Source organism: Mustela erminea, chromosome 3, assembly GCF_009829155.1.
Source record: "Mustela erminea isolate mMusErm1 chromosome 3, mMusErm1.Pri, whole genome shotgun sequence".
NCBI lineage: Eukaryota > Metazoa > Chordata > Mammalia > Carnivora > Mustelidae > Mustela > Mustela erminea.
Genome location: NC_045616.1, coordinates 88,860,846 through 88,885,930, shown reverse-complemented (window position 1 = coordinate 88,885,930; position 25,085 = coordinate 88,860,846). Strand labels below are relative to the sequence as shown.

General features: G+C 43.9%; 1 protein-coding gene and 1 long non-coding RNA gene across 9 annotated transcripts in view; one reads left to right on the top strand and one right to left on the bottom strand.

The window, feature by feature from the left end:
• Positions 1 to 1,051, bottom strand: part of FAM13B (family with sequence similarity 13 member B) — a 73,455-nt gene extending 72,404 nt beyond the window's left edge. For 3 of the 7 annotated variants that reach the window (XM_032336617.1, XM_032336618.1, XM_032336622.1), the window contains exon 1: positions 714 to 1,050. The gene's annotated coding sequence lies outside the window, so the exon portion shown is untranslated. Of the gene's footprint in view, positions 1 to 324; positions 678 to 713 lie in introns of those variants that run through there. The other 4 variants (XM_032336614.1, XM_032336620.1, XM_032336623.1 and 1 more) reach the window with 3 other exon arrangements.
• A 19,673-nt stretch (positions 1,052 to 20,724) lies between these two features.
• On the top strand, positions 20,725 to 23,538 carry LOC116586534. 2 transcript variants are annotated; one of them, XR_004284055.1, is made up of 4 exons: positions 20,725 to 21,026; positions 21,384 to 21,513; positions 21,595 to 22,469; positions 23,103 to 23,538. It is a non-coding gene; the product is annotated as an uncharacterized LOC116586534 (long non-coding RNA). The 2 variants fall into 2 exon arrangements; XR_004284054.1 differs by having other exon boundaries at positions 21,384 to 22,469.
• The last annotated feature ends 1,547 nt before the right edge of the window (positions 23,539 to 25,085 follow it).

Here is a 25,085-nt window from a genome sequence, read left to right as displayed (position 1 = left end):
GCCTTTCTAAAACTCAGTTTGATTCTTAATTGATTAAAAACAAAAGTTTACCTATTTTCACTTGTCAAGCGTGCCAGCCGATTCAATTTCCTATACCCTTATCTCGGAAAGCAGTCGCCCCACGTGAAACTTAATGCTGTACCCCCTCTGGCCTGCGTATTCAAAGTGCATTCTAGACAAGTCCCGAATGTACCAATTTTGGCTATATTCTCTGAGCGATTTAAGGAAGTCAGCAACCACTCATCTCACGTGATCTTAAAAAGGGGCGCAGCTGAACCCAGATTAAACCACTTTTTTTTTTTTTTTGGCATCAACTTTACCGACCAGCATCGAGGAAGTGGGCAGGGAAGTGGCGCAGTCTGGTGTTCAGAGGAGACTAGCAAACGCGTGGGTTGCTGTGCCTTGGACTTTGGGGGAGCTAGGAGGTAAAAAGGCACACCCGCTCACGCGCATTGCAGCGGCTGAAAAATCGAAGACTGCCACACCCCCCAGCAGCGCGGGCACGGTTTATCGCATAAAGCTCGAGCAGAAAGGGGGCCCGTTCTACATACTAGCCCATATTCAGGGCACTCCCCGCAACCCGGGCACCCCGATGTGCAACGCCCTTGAGCACCGCGCGGGTGGGACTAGGCGCTGGGGGGCGCAGAGGGGGAGAGCCGCGGCGCCAGGCGAGTCGCGCATGCGCAAATAAGGGCACCCGCCCGTTCACCTACCGTTGGAACCGCGACGCCCCGTTCCCCGGCCGCGGCCGCTTCTCCAGGACCTGCGGCGACGGCAGTAGAGCGAGAACTGAGGCCCCAGGTGGCTCCGCGGCCGGCGAGCCTCCTCCTTTAACGGCCGCTGGCAGGACGCTAAAGCGACGGCTGCGGCGCGGGGCCAGCCCGGTAAGCTACCCCCGGATGCCCCCGGCGGTGACGGCGGCAAAGATGCACAAGAGGGGGCAGGAGCGGCGACTGAAGAAGCAGTGGCTGAGGCGCAGACCCTCCCTAACGGCAAGCGGGAGGAGAGCGGAGGGCGGAGGGCGGGCGGAGGCCGGGCCGGACGTGACGTGCGTGGGAGGGGGCGGGGCGGGCCCGCAGGCGGAGGCGGGGCGTCCGCGCCCAGACGGCGGGAGGTGGGGGGCGGTCCTCAATGGCCCTGGACGCTGCTGAGCAGTCGGTGGTCTTTAGAGCCCGCCGTATTCTTCCCGCCCCAAACATGGGTCCCTGACTTAGGGTGCGAGAACCCGGCATGGGCCAAAACGAGGTGTTTGGGGTCCAGAGGAGGTTGCAAAGGAGAAAACTCGGGAGGGGACGTAGGAGGGATAGAAAGGAAATCTGGAAGACCGAGGTCTCCTGGCCTCTGCAGAGTAGGCCGTGACCGCCTACAAGGCCAGGAAAACACAGGTGCCCTTATCCAGGTGAGGAGTATAGAGACCGACAGCTGCCACACAGGAAGAAGCGATGACTCACTTTCCCATTACCAGCCTTGGGGGTCAGAAAGGGGACCCTGCCCGCCCTCCACCTTTCCTCCTCACCTAAGGACTAGACCTACACTCCAGAAAGAACATACATGCCTCTAGTGCGAAAACCGTCTGAGAATATGAGTCGTGTTCACAGGGAGTTTCCTATACTAAAACCATAGGTTCAAAGGCAGAGCTGAAAGGAGTCATAAAGAATAAGGATCCCTCTTAGCCTAGGGAGTCGGTACTTGCTTGCACAGCCACCCAGATCGACCCTGCAGCTCCCATGTGCTCACAAAGGTGTGAATATTCAGCCAACCTCTTCTTTCCTTTAGTGTATTAAGGGCTTTGAGATCTTCCATTGACTAAAACGCAGTGTTCTGTTTTTGGACTCCTTGATGGCTGGTAAATCCACACCTGCACAAAGAACTCTGGGTGTCTGTAAAAATATAAATGACCACAATTCGGTTGTCTCCTGCCTTCCTGAGGAGCAAGTCAGTAACCCAGAAAATGCCAAACAAGAACCCTCATAGAACTCGGAACGAGATTTAAAAAAAAAAAAAGAAAAGAAAGTCACCCTGTGAGATGATCTGTAAATGTGTTACAGAGGCCAGGGTAGCTCCCAAATTTCATCAGAGAGTGAAATAAATCATCTGTAACTTCAGTGTCACATGCCCAGCTGATGCTGTCATAAAAGAAGGGTGGGGTCCATCAAGAGCCTAGAACCAACAGAATCTGAGTAAGAATGTATTGTGGACTTCCCCTGTGTCCAGTAGAGAGGCTACTGATTGCAACGACCAGGATCCCTAGCTATTATCAGGACAGGTAAAAACTGAATTCAAACTCTCTCACTCAACAAATATTCACTGAATGCTTACTGTGTTCTATCCTCTCTGCATTCATCAGCAAATAAGACCTCTGCCTTTATTGAGTTTATATACTAGCAAACTTAAATTCTGGGTATCCTTTAAGAACATGCAAGGAGGGGCGCCTGGGTGGCTCAGCGGGTTAAGGCCTCTGCCTTTGGCTCCGGTCATGATCCCAGGGTCCTGGGATCGAGCCCCACATCGGGCTCTCTGCTCAGCGGGGAGTCTGCTTTCTCCCCCCTCTCTCTGCCTGCCTCTCTGCCTACTTGTGATCTCTGTCAAATAAGTAAATAAAATCTTTAAAAAAAAAAAAAAGAAGAAGAAGAACATGCAAGGACCCATGCTCCGATTCCACACCCATGAAGTAGTCTTCCCATCCCTTAAAGGGTCTCAAGTAAATAAACCCACTAAGAAACAATTGTCCAAGGCACATGACTAGTACTAAACTAGCTCTATACTCTTTCTCAATTAATAAATGCACATCAGTGTTATACTTCTGTTCACTGGGTTGAATTATCAAGGTGTTACATCAAAAAAAAAAAAAAAAGTTGTCTTATCCGTCTTAATTTCAGAGCCTGATTAAGCTTATGTGAGGTAAAATGTAAGTTTCTGAATCTTGCCAAATGGAGGACCAGACAGGTCCCGGTTTTATAGCAGCCCAATCAAGATGCAGCCTAGGTGTTCAGTCTTGCATCTTTCTTTAAACATCTTAAATGGAAGCTTTACCTGTGGTTCCATACTTGAAGAACAGAAGGGGACACGATTGCTTCTAAAGCTTAATCATAAGCTAGTAAAACTTAGAGTAAATCATTAGAGTTAAAAACCTTCCTGTACCTGCCCCACCTATGCAACACAGGCTCTTGTTGACATAACTGACTGTAACAGATACATTGCTCTGAGTATGAAACAAGACTGTAAGCTCCCAGAGGACAGAGCCTGCCTTGTATTCATGGCCCTATTCCCAAAATATGGGCTCCCAAAAACAAATGAGTCAATTTAATGACCATTCTCCCCTGTAAAACTCAAGAACATGCCCTTGGAAGATACCTTTTCCAGATTCCACTTTATAATATGTAACCAGTGTGGTATGTGACAATATGTATACATACACGATTCAGGAGTGTCATTTTAAAAAACAAAAACAAAAAAATTCTTTTAATCTTTCACCATCCCATTAAACCTGGGCAATGGGAGTAAATCTGTTATACACTTGATTCAGACAGGTTTCGTGAATTCCATGGTCACCCTTAGGAATAGAAAATTCATAGGGCCTAGATGGCTCAGTCAATAGCCATCAGTCAATAGAGCTTAGGGTCATGAGTTTAAGTCCCATGTTGGATGTAGAGCTTACATGAAAAATAATAATAATAATAGTCCTATGGTGTTTGAGTCAAAAAGAGTGACTCTTCCCCGCCTGAGGAGGTAGCTCCCTCACTGCTTGTCCTGGCATCATGCCTGATCTTTCTTGCACTCTCACAGCTTCCCAACCAGTGGCAAAGGGAGGGAGAGAGAGGAAAAGAAAGGGGAGTGGGAAAGTTCTTAACTTTTACTTTGATGTGATGGCTTAACACTTGGGCATGGTAAATGTTTAAAAGCACCCCTTTTTACGTGATGGATACTTGTATGGTTACTTCTGAAACCAGCCCCATCCCTATTCTCTGGTGCTTTCCCACCCATAGTTGCCTTGTTCTGAGCAAAAACACTGTTTTGGCAGTTCTTTTACTCCTTCTTTTACTGGCTTGAAATCTGAAGGTCTACCTCCAACTTCTTGTATGTTGAAACTTGTTTTTCTCCCGAAGGACCCTGTCAGATAGGATCTAAGATCGCTCTCTCACTGGCTCATTTGCAAGTGACCCTGGGGCCACCCTGGGTTTGTGGTGGAGCACGCCACACCACACCCTAGGGAGTGCCATTTGCATCTTTATTTTGACAGTTTTCCAGCAGGTGGCAGTAAAATGTTTTGTCCAAAGTAAATTAGCATCCCTGTTTTCCAATAGATGGGTTGAAGCATCTGGATGAAAGAGAACTTTCTCAGTTTAGGTTAGTGGTAGTGCTCTGTGGTCCACACCTGGTCTACATGAGTCTCTCGTGCACTTCTTGCCCAAAGAAACTGGGGAACAGGCCAACCCAGTGCAGTTTCAGCATTCCTCTGCTCTTTTGCCAAAACAGCTGCCAGCCCTTTTCTTGCCCTCTATATTTTCCAGGCAGGAATCAGACACAGGTCCACTGCACCTCTCTAACTACAACAGGTACATCAGAAGGACTCTGAGTAATTCTAATGAAGGTTCCTCTCCCTCAACTTGAGGTAAAACTAAGGCAGATGTCTGGTAAGAATTCACACCATTGCAGCAACAGTCTCCAAAGAAATAATATTCTCACTTGACCTTTTGTAACTTGTAAGCATTTAGAGTTATCTACCTGATTCTGTCTAAATTTCTAGGGCGAGTCCATTTCAGAACTCACTTTAGTGAGATTTTTGGAGGGTGGGAACATTTGTTGGGTATGTGTGTATGATATCCCGGTGCTTCGGTTAAAAACAGTAGTTCTCAACCAAGGATAATTTTTGTGGCCGTCTGGAGAACCTTCTATGGGCTATTGGTGCTACTGGCACCCAGCAGGAGAAGTGCTATTGGCATCTAGCAGGTAAAGGTCAAGGACACTGCTAAATGGCCTGTGATGCATAAGACAGCCCTCCCCACAAGAATTACCTGGCTGAAAATGTAACATCTTGTGACAAATACAATTTCTACACTTTACAGTCACTGTAAGAAAAAAAAAAAACCTCAAGATTACATCACTCTTTTCTTCTTTTTGCCTCCAACTATTTTGCCTATAGATGTAGAAGTTACATTTTCACATATACTTAGTGTCAAAAACAGCATTTCAGATAGCTGTTTGGCCAGGATGAGAAGTGGTGTTGCTAAGACTCCCTCTGAAGATGAAGCCTGTCGGAAAAATTATTATTTCAGGTGAAATTTTTTAGGTATTTCTTTGCAATGTGACTTTTATAGCCTGGGAAAACAAAACACCTTACCCAGCTTCTGTGAGCAGAGGCTTTCAGCCCCCTCGGAAGTCAAGTCATGAGTCAAATCACTATAGAAGAAATATCTATTTACCTGCAACCCCAAAACCCATTCTAGATGCTAGGAGGACTGCAACATGTCTGCCTGCCCTGGGTCACACATGTCACTGGGATGAGACCGAAGTTGGGAGCAGCTCTCTTGTCTGTGTAGTGCTTCACAGCGGACACCCTCGTTATTCACGGAGGATGCAAACGGACCTCCCCCTCAACCCTGCCGGTGGAATATTTTGATTGAATTCAGCTCTTCTAGATGTAGCAGGATGTTGGACTCTTCTCTTGTGCCTTCAGTAAGGAAACTTTAAGTGTCCTCCTCACCCTTACTGATCTCCTATCTGGCCAAGGCTATTAGAAGACTACCATAGAGATTAACTTGTGTTCACTCAAGGCCGCTGTTATCTTTTTTTTTTTTTTAAAGATTTTATTTATTTGACAGAGATCACAAGTAGGGAGAGAGGAGGAAGCAGGCTCCCTGCTGAGCAGAGAGCCCAATATAGGGCTCGATCCCAGGACCCTGAGATCATGACCTGAGCCAAACGCAGAGGCTTAACCCACTGAGCCACCCAGGCGCCACAAGGCTGCTGTTATATTTTTTAATACAGTGCTCATAATAAGCTGGAGGCATAGTATCCAGCAAGAGCCATAAGACATATCCCATCCCCACCCATCCTGTCACTTAAAAAGTAAAAGAGCCACAACAAACATCCAGTACTTAGGAATGTCAGACCTGGAATAAGAACACTGAACTTATAAGAAAACTTGTATTCGAGTTCTAGCCCTTTCACTTAGTAGCCATGTGACTCTGATCAAGGTACTTAACCTGAATGCACTTCAAGATAAATGGTGAGTCCCTGTTGGTCAACGAGGAAAAACCATAGTGAAATGAATTGGTATGCATAAAAGTGGCTCATAAGCTGGATACTACTTTTTTTTTTTTCACTCTTCTCTCCTGTGCCCCTTTCAGAGACCTAAAGAAGTCTCCGGAGATGTTTTGCCACCATCTGGGTTTCTATTGTTAGCAGTGAGCCCCATGTGCAATTCTTCCTTGGCAGAAGTTGCTAAATACTTGTAAACTTATTTTTAAGTGAAAACCAACAACGATTAAGAGCCTCCAAACTCTTGGTGCTCTTTTTAAGATATTCTGAACCTTGTGAATTGTAATACATAGGAGCGTACCTCCTCCCTAATTAGGAAGCATATTTACACTGCCCCCTTATAGAAGACCTACATAGAGATAAGGATGGGAAACATACGAAGTTTTGTGTGCAAGAAAAACTACTGCACAGGACACAATGTTGTAACTCTCTGGATTCCCACAAAGCTGTAAAATGCTATTGAAGTCAATCAAACTCTACTAATTTTTTTTCCCAAAGTATGCATGTGTATTGGGAAAAAGGAAAGGACTAAAAACACCACAAAATTAAAATTTTCTCATAAAGAAGGAACTCACCATGAGAGAGTGGTATTGCTGGCACTTCTGAGGAAGGCAGTGGAATCTGCCTGGGCCACTTTCTCCAGGACCATTGTACCAGCATGCAAGAATGCATGTTCTTCATAAACAAACAAACAAAAAATATTACTCACTGTAAAGAGAAGAAACTGTTCCAGGGTGTACAAATCCCACGCCAACATCCAAAATAATGGCAAATACTGTTCTGATCTTACCAACCCCAAGTAACCTTTGAGCCATTTATTTATTCAACACAGATTTCTTGAGCAACTATTACAGATCAGGCACAGTGTTAGGGGATATGATCATGATCCCTGCCCTAAAAAATCTTCATCTTACATATCTCTGGAATAGAATGTTTCTGGAATAGAACAAAGCCAACATAATGTTTATTTCAGCTTCATATTCACTCACACAGCTACTGGTACCATCCAGTTTGGGGAGCTAGAACAATTGACAGTAACACTCATCTTTGCCAAGTCCACATTTTTGGCCTGATCGCTTGGAATTCAGTGTACAACAATAATATAAGCCAATGAGATCATTAGCTATAACACTAAGTTGTTTGGGGGGCGCCTGGGGAGCTCAGTTGGTCAAGCATCTGCCTTCGGCTCAGGTCGTGATCTCAGGGTCCTGGGATTAAGCCCCACATCAGGCTCTCTGTTCAATGAGGAGTCTGCTTCTCCCTCTGCCCTTCTTCCCTGCTTGTGCTCTCTCCCTCTCAAATAAATAAACAAAATCTTTATTTAAAAAAAAAAGACTAAGTTGTTTTGCTTCTTGATTAAATTCCTATAGTCAACTAGGTATTTTTTCCACAATCAGAATGTTTAGTGTTAATGTTATAAAAGGTGGGGGGTGGGCACCTGGGTGGCTCAGTGTGTTAAGCCTCTGCCTTTGGCTCAGGTCATGATCTCAGGGTCCTGGGATGGAGCACCACATTGGGCTCTCTGCATCGGGGAGCCTGCTTCCCCCTCTCTCTGCCTGCTTCTCAGCCTACTTGTGATCTCTGTCTGTCAAATAAATAAATTCTTAAAAAAATAAAAGGGGGGGGGTTCTGGCCTGCTTATTTGGAAAAGCATGTGACTCTCAATATCCAGGTTGTGGGTTCGAGCCCCACATTGGAACAAGAGTTTACCCAAAAAAAAAAAAAAAAAAGAAAGGAAAGAAAGAGGTGTGCCTGGGTGGCTCAGTCGATTGAAGCCTCTGCCTTCAGCTCAGGTCACGATCCCAGAGTCCTGGGATCGAGGCCCAAGTCAGGCTCTCTGCTCAGCGGCAAGCCTGCTTCCCCCGTCTCACTCTGCCTGCCTCTCTGCCTACTTGTGATCTCTCTCTGTCAAATAAATAAATAAAATGTTTTAAAAAAAGAAAGGAAAGAAAGAGATATCCCTTCCTCTTCTCCCCTCCCTAAAGCCATGTAAGGGAAATTTATAAAGCGCTCAGAGATTCAGTGAAAGTATGACCCTCACAAAACCGTGGGCACTCTGCTAGCCAGGTAGGAAAAAGAAATCCAGAAATCCAGGCAGGAGTATCTTGCCATTCTCCATACCCTTCCTCTTCCCCAGAAACCTTAGGCTTTTGGATCTTCCTACCATTTGACCAGCCAGACTCCTCAAACTCTTTTTGTTAGGGCCACACTGTCTCTGGTAAACTAACAATTGAAATGCAACCATATTTTTACCAAATATTTACACCTGACTGCTCTTTTCCACTAAAGACAAGGGAATATAATGATTTACAGAAGCACCTAGCGTTTTTCCAGTCCCCAAGCTCATCAGCAGAGAAACTGAAGTATGAAGGCTTAACACTTTTATTTCAGTCTTTCGTAATGACAGAAACCAAACTGAACACAGGGGAGAAGTAGTACAGTTATTTAGCATGGGTCTCATCACCCGCTCAGAGTATGGCACTGCCTGTATCCTAAATGAGTGTTTTACCAAAAACTAGTATCATAAAACACTTGTTGAAGAATAAATGGCCCTTAACGTAACCAAATTTGTCATCTTTTAACAAGGTTTTCCTAGTGGTTTCTTCCTGTTTGCTTTACGTCTATTATTTTCCCCCACGTGGAATACTTGGATACATCTCACTCACGGGTGCACTTAAAAATACTTATTGAGCACCTAGTATGTACCAGGCACTCTGCCAAGTGCTGGAGACATAGCAGTGAACACACTAGATGTGATTCCTGCCTTGTAGGGAGCACAGTGTAATTATGTCAATAGGCCTAAGCCCAGCTTAAGTGTCCTAAGTATCCCTTTATCTGGGCAGCTGCTGTGACCTCATGTAGGACAGATAAGGCATCCGTTTTCTCTGGGCCTCAGACATCTTGCCCATATTTCACACTGGAAACTCACATTCCCTAAAGGGCTCATCCTCAACAGGAGAACACAAAAAAAAGCCTAACCGACCAAAGAAAAGGGTAAAGAAACCTGAATGTCTCCACTGCAATTGAAGAGGGAGTAGAGAAAAAGAAAACTCTCCTCTGAGATTTCCTCAACAAGTTTTACAAGCACATTGAGGGAAGCAGAATTTCACACTACCTGTGGGGACCAGAAAACCTTGACCTGAGAATTATAAAGGTGATCACTTTAGTGCCCCCAGGCACCCTGCATAACCAAAAGTAAAAATCCTCTCTGGAGGGGCGCCTGGGTGGCTCAGTAGGTTAAGTGTCTGCCTTGGGCTCAGGTCAGGATCCCGGAGAGTCTGCTTCTCCCTCTCTCTCTGCCCCTCCCCTCTGTTCGGTGCTCACTTGCTCGCTCTCTCTCTCTCTCTCAGATAAACAAATAAATCTTTTTAAAAAGTGGGGGGGGTGCATAAGGAGCTTCAGAATAATACCGGCAATGACTTCAAGTATTCTAGTTATCAGATATGGAATATAAATAAAATATATATGTGACACTGTGATCTAACATGAAATACATATTTGGTTTCTTTCCTAGTTCATGGCACAGACCTCCTAAAACCCTGTCATTTCCTGAGTAATAGGGATAAAAGGAGTGTATTTCGTTATTCCTAACAAGTCCTTTTTTCCATCACACCTGAGCTTATGCTAATAAGTTGACTTAGAGAGGGGGCCCTAGATAGCCTCAGCTGGGGCCAATGCCAGAAAGACCAAGTGGTAAGAGGGTTAGAACTTGGCAGCCCCACCTCTGACCTCCTGGGAAGGGAAGAAGAAGCTGGAGATTATGAGCCCTATAAAAACTTGAACAACAAGATTTGATGAGCTTCTGGGTTGGTGAATGCATCCATGAGCTCTGACAGTGGTATATCCCAGATGCCTCAGAGACTGAGTTTCTTGAGCTTAGGACCCTTCTGCACCTTGCCCTAAATACCTCTTCATCTGCCTATTCATTTGTATCCATTATAATATCCTTTATAGGGGTGCCTGGGCGGCTCCGTCTTTGGGCATCTGCCTTTGGCTGGGGTCATGATGCTGAGATCCTGGAATCAAGCCCCACATTGGACTCCCTGCTTGGCGGGGAACCTGCTTCTCCCTCTCCTGCTCCCCCTGCTTGTGTTCGTCTCTCTCTCTCTCTCTGTCAAATAAAATCTTTTAAAAAAAAAAATTGGCGGGCGCCTGGGTGGCTCAGTGGGTTAAGCCGCTGCCTTTGGCTCAGGTCATGTTCTCAGGGTCCTGGGATCGAGCCCCACATCGGGCTCTCTGCTCAGCAGGGAGCCTGCTTCCCTCTCTCTCTCTCTCTCTGCCTGCCTCTCCATCTACTTGAGATTTCTCTCTGTCAAATAAATAAATAAAATCTTTAAAAAAAAAAAAAAAAAAAAAAAAAAAAAAAAAAAAAAAAAAAAAAAAAAAAAAAAAAAAAAAAAAAAAATTGGCTTTACTGAACAGTTCGTGAATCGGGCAGCATCCCATCTAGCAAACAGACAGGAACTCTCAGTTCAAAATGGAAGGTTTTTATAGGCAGAAGCAGGATAGGACAAGGAAGTTAAAAGCATAAATTATTTCAGGCAAAATTACCTTCTCTTAGGAAAAGGCTGGAGGTTTTATCAGACAGATTACCTCACTAGTGCTGACCAGGAAATTACACATTGACCATTTAAAAATTCCTCTCCTGGCAGAGGCTGAAAATGCAGTTATATTAGGTATTAAGTCTTGGGGGGGCTACACACAGGTGACTCCATGGGCCTGTTGCTTCTTTTTAACAATGTTAAAGAAAAATGAGAGATTTAGATTAATTAATCTAAAATGAGAGATTTAGATTAATTAATCTAAAATTCAGTATAATTGTTACTTCTAGTGGAGGGTATAGAGCATATAAATGGGATCCCCGGGACGCCTGGGTGGCTCAGTTGGTTGAGCAGCTGCCTTCGGCTCAGGTCATGATCCCGGCGTCCTGGGATTGAGTCCCACATCGGGCTCCTTGCTCAGCAGGGAGCCTGCTTCTCCCTCTGCCTCTGCCTGCCATTCTGTCTGCCTGTGCTCGCTCTCTCCCCCCTCTCTCTCTGATAAATAAATAAAATCTTTAAATAAATAAATAAATAAATAAATAAATAAATGGGATCCCCCCCCAAGAACAGGGCTGCACTAGCCTGCAAGTGACCTCTATGGGAACTAGAAAAGGGACTGTCCTTTGGGCAGATGAATTAGAAAACGATAGCCCAGAGGACCTATAGCCTGGCCACAGGTGGAGCCTTTGTAGCCAAGGAAAAGGCTCCATAGTCCAAGAGATGTCCCTCCCCTTGGCTAGGACCTTTGTGGAGTGCCCAGCTTACACCATGGTGTTGGCAGTCCCACCAAGGGACTACAGGGTATCTATAATATTTTTTTTAAGATTTTATTTATTTGACAGAGAGAGACACAGCAAGAGAGGGAATACAAGCAGAAGGAATGGGAGAGGGAGAAGCAGGCTCCCTGCTGAGCAGGGAACCCGATGTGGAGCTTGATCCCAGGATTGGGATCATGACCCAAGCCAAAGGCAGATGCTTAACAACTGAGCTGCCCAGGTGCCCCTATAATATTCTTGAAAAAGCTGGGTAGAGGGTACATGGGGTTTGTTTTTCATCATAATTATCCTTCTAACCATATATATATATATATATATATATATATTTAATATATATAATATACTCTTCTATTGGTTCTAATCATAGTTTGGGGGGGTGTATTTTTTTCTTTTTTCTTTTTTTTTTTAATTAACATATAATGTATTATTAGCCCCAGGGGTACAGGTCTGTGAATCGCCAGGTTTACCCAATTCACAGCACTCACCATAGCACAGACCCTCCCCAATGGCCATAACCCAACCACCCTCTCCCTACCCCCCTACGCCTAGCAACCCTCAGTTTGTTTTGTGAGATTAAGAGTCTCCCTCCCTGGGGCACCTGGGTGGCTCAGTGGATTAAAACCTCTGCCTTCAGCTCAGTTCATGATCCCAGGGTCCTGGGGTCGAGCCCTACATAGGGCTGTCTGCTCAGCAGGGAGCCTGCTCCCCACCCCCCACCCCGCTCTGCCTGCCTCTCTACCTACCTGTGATCTCTATCTGTCAAATAAATAAATAAAATCGTCAATAAATAAATAAATGTGAAGCCATAGAGAAATTAGTGGGCACCTATAATCCAAGGACACTCCCTGAAGAGAAATTTCATTATTAGAGATCTAGTATGTCTGATAAAATCTGACATGCTGACCTGAGAGGAAGCAAGCAGACAGTTGAACTAAGAAGGTTCTATTCCAGCCTAGGACTCTTGGATTCTGAGATAATACAACTCTAGGATCGCCTTGACTCTTTCAAATAAGCCCAGAACCTTCACTTCGCTTTGCCTCACCTCGCCTTGCTCCTCTCCTCTCCCTTTCCCTCTCCCGTTCCCTTTCCCTTTCCTTTCCTTTCCTTTCCTTTCGTTTTTAACAGAGCACCTTGGAAAGCACAGCAGGCTTACTAAAACACCTCTCCTTTATTCCCATGCAGTCCTACTATTTTCAGAAGGGATCACTTGGGTTTACTGGTCCATTAGTCCAAGCCTCAAACCATGGAGAGGAAGCTTTGCTACTTAAATACAAGCTTTTTCCACACTTCCAGACCTAAAAAGGGCACGGCTTTACTCAGCTGTTATGTTGGATCTAGACAAATACTAAACTTACATGGTGGCTGAGAAATTTTCTAATTCACACTGCCACCCTTTTTTTTTTTTTAATTGTTTTTCTGGGCATATGGGTGGCTCAGTTAAGCATCTGCCTTTGGATCAGATCATGATCTCAGGGACCAAACCCTGCCTCAGGCTCCCTGCTCCGCTGGAGTTTATTCCTCCCTCTTTATGTGCCTCTGGTGCTCTCTTGAATGTACTCTCTCAAATAAATAAAATCTTTAAAAATAAAAAATAAAAATTGGGGCACCTGGGTGGCTCAGTGGGTTAAGCCTCTGCCTTACACTCAAGTCATGATCTCAGTGTCCTGGGATGGAGCCCCATATCGGGTTCTCTGCTCATCAGGGAGCCTGCTTCCCCCCTCTCTCTGCCTGTCTTTCTGCCTAACTGTGATCTCTCTCTCTGTCAAATAAATAAATAAAATCTTAAATAAATAAATAAGTAACAAGCATAAGTGAAATTGTTTTTTTCAAATGTAAAATAATACATAATTACTGGGAAAACTCAAAAAAATTAGAAGAATCAAGAATAAAAAGTAAAATTCTCTCTTTACCCTCTAATCTTACTCCCCTCCCCACAAGTGAATTTTATGTAGTATATCCTCCCAGACCTCTTTCCATACATTTATATAACACACACACTCACACAATTGCTTTTCTTTTTTTTTTTTTTAAGATTTTATTTATTTATTTGACAGAGAGAGATCACAAGTAGACAGAGAGGCAGGCAGAGAGAAAGGGAAGCAGGCTCCCCGCTGAGCAGAGAGCCCAATGCGGAACTCGATCCCAGGATCCTGAGATCATGACCTGAGCCGAAGGCAGCGGCTTAACCCACTGAGCCACCCAGGCACCCCCACAATTGCTTTTCTTGACAAAAATGGGATCATACTATAATATTCTATAGTATGCTTTTTACACACACTACTCCATAGAAATGTGTCCATTTTAGTAAAATTAAGTTGTTTCCAGTTTTCTTCATTAAAAACAATAGTGGAAAAAATTCTTTTACCAAAAAAAAAAAAAAAAAAGTAGAATACAAGACCTACATAAGCCACACAATAAAATTCTTTTACAAAGGAAAAACAAAAGCAATGGAATAAATGTATATTCATGTATATATTTGTGTATAACAGATTCCTAGTAACAAAATTGTTGATTTGAAGAGTAACACATTCAAATTTGGTAGATACTACCAACTTCCTTCAGAAGATTTCTAGGAGATGCCTATTTGCTTAAACTTTCCCCAACAATGGATATTATGTGTATTTTTATTTTTTGCCAATTTGGTGAGCAAATACAGTGGTGCACATTATTTAACTTGCATTTCCCTAATTACAAGTAGAGTTAAAAATATGCTTCCTTGCCTGTTGTATTTCTTATTCAGTGAATTATCCATCCAGCCCCATGGCCTATTTTTCTGCTTGCGACTTTCTCATTTTGATTACAAACATAGCTAATAAATTACAACCACTTGGCTGTGTGCCAGACATTGCATTAAATCTTGAAAATAAAGTTTGTCTTAAAACAACCCATGTTGCAGATGGGAAGTACGAGAAACATACAGAGATGCAATTCATAGCCTGGTCTTTTTTACTTTTGAGGCTGCCCCTGCTCTATTATGTCACTTTATTAAGAAACCTCATTTTAGGGGCACCTGACTGGTTCATTCAGTAGAGTATGCAGCTCTTGATCTCAGCAGTCTCACAAGAGTTCAAGCCCCACATTGGGTGGGGAGACTACTTTAAAAAAAAAAAGGGGGGGTGCCTATGTGGCACAGTGGGTTAAGCCTCTGCCTTTGGCTCAGGTCATGATCTCAGGGTCCTGGGATCTCAGGGTCCTGGGTCAAGTCCCACATTGGGCTCTCTGCTCAGCAGGGAGCCTGCTTCCCCCCTCCCTCTCTCTGCCTGCCTCTCTGCCTACCTGTGATCTCTGTCAAATAAATAAATAAAATCTTTCAAAAAAAGAAGAAGGAAAGAAAGAAGGAAAGGCAGACTGGCCTCATTTTACCCAAATGTGGAAACCCAAAGGGAAATGACTCACCCAAACACAGCCTCATAACCAGATGCCCATCTCAATGTAGACCATCGGTGGGCTTTTCACCATCCTGGTCTTCCCAGAAAACAATGTTGAAAAATGCCAAAGGCAGTTTAGGCAAACATTTCAGATTTGCCTGACTATTATCTGTGTTCTTAGAAATAAAGAACCAGTACAAAGTACAAGGGTCAAAGATAAACAGAAACACCAAGAAACATAGAGACCTTGGCCCATTCCACCCATATCACAGTCAAAGAAGAGGACCGATGGCCCTTCAAGTCAGATTTAGGGAGTAAAATGGTTTCTAGTTACTTCCCAACACCTAACTGCCAAACTACAAGTTTTTTTATTTATTTATTTTTTAAGACTTTATTTATTAAAGAGAGAGTGAGAGAGAGAGGCGGGAGGGCCAGAGGGAAAGAGAGAGATTCCCAAGCAGATACCATGCTGAGCACAGAGCCTGGTATGGGGCTTGATCCCTCGACCCTGGGATCATGACCTGAGCCAAAACCAAGAGTCCAATGCTCAACGAACAGTGCCACCCAGGCAGCCCTTCAGCTTCAGAGTTTTAAAAAGAAATTTGGAGGTGCCTAGGTGGTGCAGTGAGTTAAGTGTCCAACTCTTTGACTCAGGTCCTGATCTCAGGGTTGTGAGATGGAGTCCTGCATTGGGCTCTAAGCTCAGTGCAGAGTCTGCTCAAGTTTCTCTCTCCCTCTCCCTCTACCCCTATCCATACACTCACTCTCTCTCTCTTCTCAATCTGTCCCTGTCTAAAATAAATAAATCTTTTTGAAAAAAACACAAGAAGTCTGAAACTGAATGAATTATTAATCACAGCAAATAGTTTGAGGTTCTGTTTTTTATAAAATCAAGATGTTTGTTTTATAGTTCTTTATTTAATAACCCAAAATTCCAAGGATTCCACCTTTTTTTTCCTCAAAAGTGATTAATCCAATGAGAAGTATACGAGGGACATCTGGATGGCTCAGTCAATTAAGAGTCTGCTTTTGATCTTGGCTCAGATCTTGATCTTAGGGTTGTTCATATATATATAGATAGATAGATATAGATATATATGAAATGTGATTTTCTGATATCATTGTTCATATTGATCATAATCTTTTTTTTTTTAAGATTTCCTTTATTGGGGCGCCTGGGTGGCTCAGTGGGTTAAGCCGCTGCCTTCGGCTCAGGTCATGATCTCAGGGTCCTGGGATCGAGTCCCGCATCGGGCTCTCTGCTCAGCAGGGAGCCTGCTTCCTCCTCTCTCTCTCTGCCTGCCTCTCTGCCTACTTGTGATCTCTCTGTGTCAAATAAATAAATAAAATCTTTAAAAAAAAAAAAAAGATTTCCTTTATTTATTTGACAGAGAGAGAGCCCAAGTAAGCAGAGAGGCAGGCAGAGGAAGAGGGAGAAGCAGGCTCCCCACTGAGCAGAGAACGAGGCAGAGCTCGATCCCAGGACCCCGGGAACATGACCTGAGCTGAAGGCAGATGCTTAATTGACTAAGCCACCGAGACATCCCTGATCATAATCTTTTATAGAAAAGAAAGATGGGGTAAATTATTTCTAAGAAACTGCTAAACTCCCTTCCAAAAGCCTTAATTAAATGCCTATAGAATGAGTTAATTACAGTTTGAAGCTGAGTTCATGGAGGTGCATTAAAGTATTTTTTCTCCCTTCATATAATTAAAATTTTCCAATGATAAAAAGATTTAAAAATAACGTCCTACATGCCAGACACTGGATTGGACACTGGAGGTCCAGCGACAAATAGAACAGAGTTCCTACACTTTAGAGGAGCAATAATCCCTCTTGTTATCACGTAACCGTGTTACAAAGTTACAGAGCACTTTCAAATGTATTTTGAACGCCTATTATGACCCCAAATTCAACTTGGAAGCTACTTACTTTTTATTTTTCCCAGTCTTTGTTTTCTGTGATAAATCAAGATCTCTAATAGCATGGATTGTGGTTTCAGGTTGGAGTAGTGGGCTAGACCAGATGGGGAGAAGATCTTTCTTTCATCTATGAGTGGGACCCTGGTAGGAATTCATTTCAAGACACTTCAGACAGTATTATCAGAATCTTAAATGGCATCTCCACCCTTTATCTTTTTCTTTTTAAGATTTTATTTATTTATTTGACAGAGAGAGATCGCAAGTCGGCAGAGAGGCAGGTAGAGAGAAGGAGAACCAGGCTCCCTGCTGAGCAGAGAGCCCACGTGATGCGGGGGAGCTCAATCCCAAACCAAAAGCAGAGGCTTAACCCACTGAGCCACCCAGTGCCCCACCCTTTTTCTTTCTTTAAAAATATCTCCACCCCTTTAAATACTTATAGTGAGCCTTTCACTCACAAAATCCTTCTTTAAATTCAAGGTAATTCTCCTATTTCAAGACAGTTAAACTGGGTCACAAAAAAGAGCCACTTTCCCAGGATTAAATAGCAAAATGGAGTAAAATTTCATCACCTTCAAATCCTAGAGTCTCATTCCATGAAGCCCAATCATGAGGAGCAGAGCACTGATGCTTAGAACTAAATTATGTTTCAAATCAGATCACCTGCTCCACAGAACTGCCAGATTAAGCCATCAACCTTTGGAATGCTGTCACGCTCAGGTCTCAGAGTCCACAAGAATATGTTCTGCTGCAATTCTCTTTTAGAAGTTTCTACCTACTGGGACACCTGGCCTACTCAAGTCAATAGAGCGTGTGACTCTTGATCTCTGAGTTGTAAGTCTGAGCCCCACTTTGGGTACAGAAATTACATAAAAATAAAATCTTTTGGAGGTGCCTGGGTGACTCGGTTAAGCATCTGACTCTTGATTTCGGCTCAGGTCATGATCTCAGGATTGTGGGATTGAGCCTCATGTTGGGCTCCATGCTCAATAAGGAGTCTGCTGCAGGTTCTCCCCTCTCCCTTCCCCTGCTCTCCCTCTGTCTTCTCTCTCTCAAGTTAAAAAAAGAAAAAAAATCTTAAAAAAAAAAAAAAGAGTAAGTTATACTGCATAAACAACAAAATCACTGTTTAACTGGATGGAATTGCTCTGGCTAAATAGGCCCTTATACTCACCTCCTTAGAGTTTAGCATCAGCCTCATTTCCCTCATGTTCTCATTGTTAAGAATCTTAGTCACTGACACAAAGATGGCAATAAAGGTCCAGACTAGAAGACACCCCTAGAGCCCCAGGTAGAAGAGCTGGCTCAAGTCGAGGACATCTAATGCTCAAGAAGGGGAACCAGATTTTCTCCAGTGGCTTAAGCAACGTCTGTTTATCAGCAACTCCCTTCACCAGCCATGCTATGGAAGACTGAAGACTGAGTAGAGCCTTGAGAGTGGCCAGAGGGGGAAAAAACCTCTTAGTATCTCTAAAACAAGCCCACTTCATTTCCCAGCCTCTGGGAGAATAACACCAGGTAAGGAAGGGCAACCAATGAACCAGGGGCTGAAAGTATTACCCAATCAGGGTTAGCCCCCATTGGCTAAAAGGGGGCTAGGCTTTTCAGAGTAAATTAACCCTTGTCAGAAACAGATCCCAGAAGAGGACACCTCTGCTCCCCTATTGCTCCTTATTTTCAAATTAAGGAGTGAGGTGGATGGAGATCAATAAATCTTTCCCTAATACTTTTCTTAAACATATATAGTTATACAGTGGTTATGAGAAGGTTCAGATCTCTTCTCCCCAAAATTTATTTTTCAGTAACTTTTGGACAGAAAAGGAGTTACCGGACACAGACTGATAATGGAAAATTGGAGAGGAGGAGACAGAGAGACTGAATTATCAGTCTTGTTCTAAACCTGCAGTGGACTGGTCAGAGAGACGAAGACCAAAAAGAATAACAAAATTCAAAATGCCTTGGGGCAGACTGATAAGAAACTGACCTTGTTTTTTGCAATTTTTTTTTTTTTAAGTAAAATCTACCAATGTGGGGTGGGAACTCACAACCCTGACATCAGGATTTGCATGCTCTCCAACTGAGCCAGCCAGATGCCCTGCAAGTCACTTTAAGCTACTTTTTAAAGTTATCTCTAGCTGCAGCCTCCATTTTTAGTGAAAACTGCCAAAATATGTCCTCTTTTTTAGAAAAGCAAGTATCAGCAGACAAACATTCTGTTAGACTTAAATCCATAAGGAATAAAGCTCTCGGTAAAACTGTCTTTCTGCTGTCAAAACCCAATTATTTGATAGAACCAAGAACAAAAGATTGTTTTATGCTCCAAAATGTTTGCATTTAGTGATTAAAGTCAAGGGAAAGGAAGGCACAACCCCTAAGACAGACTTGTTTTCATCAGATAGAAGTTCATCCTCACCTAAGAGCTGATTTGCAAACAAGGCATGAAAACCACTCTAATTTCAAATATTGAGAGCTCAATATTTGAGAAGGGAGCCCTGTTTCCACACTGCAGGCAGAGGCTGCTTGGGAATAAAATTATACCTTTTATTCTACACTGATTTAAAGTTAAAACTGACAATGTAGAGGGCTGGACTCTTGCATGTTGTTGTTTTCCTAAGGCCTTAAAAACAGCTGTTTTCTAGGGAAAGAGGCTAAACCAATGACTGGCTCACTTTGGTATAGTGTAACTCCCCACAAGACTCCTTCCACTCTGTGGCCAGTCCTATTTTGAACGCAGCCCAGACTGCACCTAAAAGCACCAAATGTCTCAGAATCTGTGTGGCAAACTCTTCAAAATGGAATTCTACAGAAGAGCAATTTTACCACATTGAAACAGGACTAAAGACCAAAATCCTCTGGAGAGAATGGATCGTATTTGGGGATGTTCTTGGGAAATACACTGGGCTAGTTATAGGATGTGAGGAAGAGACGAAGGGACCCTTTAAAAAATTAAAAGTGGTGCATATAAATTTTACCTTTTACCTGTGACACAGTCACTCATTAAAGGTGGCCTTTATGCAGCACCTCTATGTGCCTGGTACTATTATTATAAAGATGTGCCAAGTTCCTCTTGATTCATGGTGGCTCCCACCACTATAAGAAATACGCTCTAAGAGATAGCTCTCTGTTCCCTCTTGCAAGCTTCCTTAATAGTTTTTACCATTTGGAGAGCCTGCATAGCTCAGTCTGACTTCAGCTCAGGTCATGATCTCAGGGTCCTGGGGTTGAGCCCCAGGGTGGGCTCCCTGCTCAGTCTGAGTCTTCCTCTCCCACTGCCCCTCTCCCACACTTGTGTGAGCATGCTCTCTCTCTCAAATAAATAAAATCGTTAAAAAAATTTTTTTTGAGCAATTCTTTGAACACCTACCATGCTACCATATGCCAGGTACTTTCCATCTATCAGAAGTTCCCAAACTTTCTCTATTCACAGGGCCCACAGGAAAACTTAAGTTTGCCACCATTCCCCTGGGCCATTTATTAAATAATTAGATCCAAACAGATTAAGATGTGTTAATATACTAACACCATAGTAGTTGTTTGTGGGGAGGAAAGTGGTGCATATAAACTCAAAGAAAATATTTTTATTCTATTCTTAAATAACCACAAGTACTTGCTAATGGGATGTGTGCCACCACTATTGCACACTTCAACTTCTTAAACAGATTGGAGACCACCACCCACCTCTTGTATTCCACGTTGATTTTCTTTCTTTTTTAAAAAAAGATTTATTTATTTGACAGAGAGATAGAGAGTACAAGTAGGCAGAGAGGAAAGTCGAGGCAGGTGGAGAAGCAGGCTTCCCGCTGAGCAGGGACCACCCCCACCAACTACGTGGGGCTCAATCCCAGGACCCCAGGATCATGACCTGAGCTGAGGGCATACACCAAAGTGACTGAGCCACCCAGGCACTCCTCCCCACATTGATTTTCATGTGGTGCTTGCCTTTTATCACACTGAAAGTCCCGCTTCGTGACGATACAAGAACATAAGCCATCAAGTTGCAATGTTGCAACTATGAACTACCTCTGCATCTTTGTGTTTCCCTCAGAAACTTGAACAATTCCATGGTGGTCCTGCGTGACTTCACTGCAGAGCCTTAGAGTGCCTCAACATGCAGTTCAAGCAACACTGTTTCACTTCCAACTTCAAAACAGATCTACCATGTAGGTACCACTATAAACTTACAGATCTGGGAACTGAGGCTGAGGACAGTTAAATAATTTACAAAGTTCACATCACTTCTAAGTGGTGGTGCTGGGATCTAAACCGAGTCAGCAGGACTCAGCACCCACATGCTCTTCCTGTTAGCTGTGTTACCTCTCACCAGCTTTGTAGGATATCAGAATCACAGGCTCTCAGGTCTGTGATTGATCAGGGATGTCAGGGATGATGTAGTCCCAATACTCAGAAAACTAATGCCCGAAAAGTGAAATGATCTGAACAAGGCGCACACTGCTTAAACACAGAGCCGGAGCCCAGGCTTCCAGGCTCCTAATCTAGAGCTCTCACCCTTCCAACAGCCTACCTCCCCCTTATCGTGAGTTCAAGAAGAATCCGCCCTTTAAGAACCCAGATGGAGGCTCATGTGGTCCTCAGAGGCAAAGAAGAACTCCCCTCCAAAGATCAGAGGCTGCTGTTGGGGCACAGATGGTAACTTTACTTTCCTCCCTCTAGTATCTTCCATTTGGAACTAACCCTCAAGCTAACCACTGTTCTCACTACTCTTCTCAGCCATCTTTCACCCCCAGGGAAAGCCCCGCCTCCTGAGTCCCCTCTTCTCCTGACCTTCATCCAGCAGTTCAAGGCAGGGACTCTGAAATGCCTAGGAGAATGATGGTTCTTCTTCTCATTGGTGGTCTTTGCAATTCTGTTGCAACAAGGAAACGTTTGTGCAAAAAATGTAACTGCAGTTTTAGAATCACTAAAACAAGCAAACAGCAAACAAGTTAGGTCACGCAAAGGCCTATCTGAAATTTCCGAAGGAATTTTCGGGTTACAAGTTTTTCTTGAGAACAATAGCTCCCAGAAAACTTCTTCCTGGGCTCCAGGCTCCCACTGACCATTCATAAAAATCAGCTGCAGGTAAGAAAGGGCCCATAAAATAGCATATCTTCCCATCCTACTGTCCACGTCACAGCTATAGAAGAAACGGGAAAAATAGAAAATCTCTTCCTTTTTTCTCAGCAGTAATATATTTTCTGAACAGGAGGATCTGGATTCAATTTTTTGTCTGTGCAAACATAAAACTATTTCCTGGCTGAGTATGAATCCTCTCCTGCTTTTGCACACTCGTCTGGAAGACATCCCACACCCTTCTTCTATAGAAGCCCAGAGCTGAAAGGGCATGTAAGGATGGCAGGGTCAGGCTGATGATGGTGATATTCAACTAACTCTGGACACGTCTGGATGCCAGGCGCCCCCACCTCTGGGATCTTTATGTAGGATCTGGAGTTGGGGAACCATGCTGTGCTACACAGCCCAGATCCCCCTTCAGGAATGCAGGACTTATCTCCCCAGCTTCTGGGAATGCTGCCATGACCCTCGGCTGCCAGTCCTCTTTGGAGAATGCTTTGGCTGAAGAAAACCTCCAGGACAGCCTGTACTGGGTAAGTGACAACATGGGAGCTTGAAAGGCCCAGCTCCCTCACCTCAGTTGGCAACGCTCTGAAGGCTCATCCCACTCTAGGGCTCCCTGTGGAAGACCAGCTGAGGTCATCCCTGGGCTTACAGTACAACCCACTTCCTCCTCTGTCCAGCCTTCTTCCACAAGTGCCGACCCCAGGAGCACACTCTCATAAACACACTGCTGCTACTCTCCATCTCAGAGTTTGCTTCCCAGACAACCCAACTTGAAACTACAACTTGCCTTGTTTTGGGTCTTTTTGCATTCATCATGTTGGACAATCAGTTGGCCCCATATTATTAGCTAATGTTTACCTTTACTGGGAATATGATGGCACCGTGCCCATCTTATAAACTCACAAACTCAAGCTTTAGAAGCACAGAAACTGGTACACCGAAATCACACAGGTAGTAAGTAGTAGAAATGGGATTTGAAACCAGGTCTGCCTCAGTGCAAAATCAGTGCAGAGTTCATTTCTGGAGTGGCTGTGAGAGTTTGGGCTATGTAAACAGGGTCCCAAGCTTTCTGAGGAAGGAAAGAGGAGCAGGCCTCAGAATGAGTGGAAACACAGAAGTCGAAGACACAGCATGAACACTGTTATCCTATCTTCTTTCAGAACAAGACATTTTGTTCCTGTGGGAGAACATGACTCTGCCTGCTACGATGGGTATTGTGCCATCAGAGATGAAGGCATCGAGTCAGATGGAAACTGAGTTTCCACGTGAGAAGTTCCTATAAATATTGGACAGGTAAAAAAGAAACATAAAGTGGGGAAACAGAGGTTCCATCTAGTGCATTTCTCTTCTGACAAAGATTTGATATTTAATTTTATTGCCAGTCAAGTTCATGTGACATTGGAAAGATTCTTTCTGGACCTCAATTACGCGTTTGTAAAAATTAAAAGGTGAAGTGGCGCCTGGGTGGCTCAGTGGGTTAAGTGTCTGCCTTCAGCTCAGGTCATGATCTCAAGGTCCTGGAATCTAGTTCCACATCGAGCTCACTGATCAGTGGGGTGTTTGCTTCTCCCTCTCCCTCGGCCCCTCCCCCTGCTTGTGCACTCTCTCTCTCTCTTAAATAAATATATAGAATCTTTTTAAAAATTTATAAAATTAAAGAAAAATTAAAAGATGAAAATAGATAAATCCCATGGGGTTTAAAAACCTCAAGAATAACCACATATTACCTTGAACATCTATTCCCAAATCTTTGACCTTCATTCAACAAATATTGACTGAATGCCTGCTATGAGCTGGCAAAGTTCTAAGCACTGGAGATATGTAAATGAACAAGATAAATGAAAATCCCCATGCCGAAGAGCAAGCAGAGGTCTGAGCACTTCACACATGACAGCTTTGGGGTCCCTGGCTGGCTCGGTTGGTGGAGCATGAGACTCTTAATCTCAAGGTCATGAGTTCAAGCCCACGTTGGGTATGGAGCCAACAACAACAACAAAACTAATCTTCATGATGTCTCTATGAGGTAAGCACTGTTATCATCATCCCCATTTTACAGATAAAACAGAAGTACAGAAACATGAAGCGATACTTATCAGAGAGATGAGATAAGTTGCAGATTGTGAAACAATCTGACAACTGAGAATAATATTCATTTCATTTTGTAGGTGACACCTAATAATTATAATACACTGTTGGCTGATACTGACTCATGTCATTCACAGAAGAGGGTTTTTTGGGGGGGCATCTGGGTGGTTCAGTGGGTTAAGCCTCTGCCTTTGGCTCAGGTCATGATCTCAGGGTTCTGGGATCAAGTACCACTTGGGCCTTCTGCTCAGCGGGGAGGGAGCCTGCTTCCCCTTCTCTCTCTGCCTGACTCTCTGCCTACTTGTGATCTCTCTCTCTCTGTCAAATAAATAAAATAAAATCTAAAAAGAAGAAGAAAGAGGAAGATGAAGAAGAGGAGAAAGAAGAAGGAAGAAGGAAGAAGGAAGAAAGAAGAAGAAGAAGAAGAAGGTGGTCTTCTTAAGAACTTCCTGGTCCTGGGGTGCCTGGGTGGCTCAGTGGGTTAACCCTCTGCCTTTGGCTCATGTCATGATCCCAGGGTCCTGGAATTGAGCCCTGCATCAGGCTCTCTGCTCAGCGGTGAGCCTGCTTCCTCCTCTGTCTCTGCCTGCCTCTCTGCCTATTTATAATCTCTCTCTCTCTCCCTCTCTCTATCTCTCTCTCTCTCTCTCTCTCTCTCTCTCTCTCTCTCTCTCTGTGTCAAATAAATAAATAAACCTTTAAAAAAAAAAAACAACTTCCTGGTCCTCTAATCCTTGAGTGCGCCCTCTGGTGGTGACATTGGTTTTGCCCAACCTCAGGGCAAGCTCCAGAGAAAGTGGGTATCAGAGCAACCTGGGCAAATTTCCAGACTGATTGTTCTATTAGTCGTGGAAGGGCTCTTTGCTATCACCTTGTCCAGGTATCATACTTTACCAAATGAAGGGGAAACTCGAGCTCAAGGGAAGGGAGGTAATGGCAGTTGCAGAGAGCGAGCCCAGGCCTCCTAATGGGATGATCAACTGTCTCAGTTTTCCCAGAATGTGGAACTTTAGGTGTTAAACTTGGGCAAGTTCCTGGAAAAACAGTATGAGCTGGTC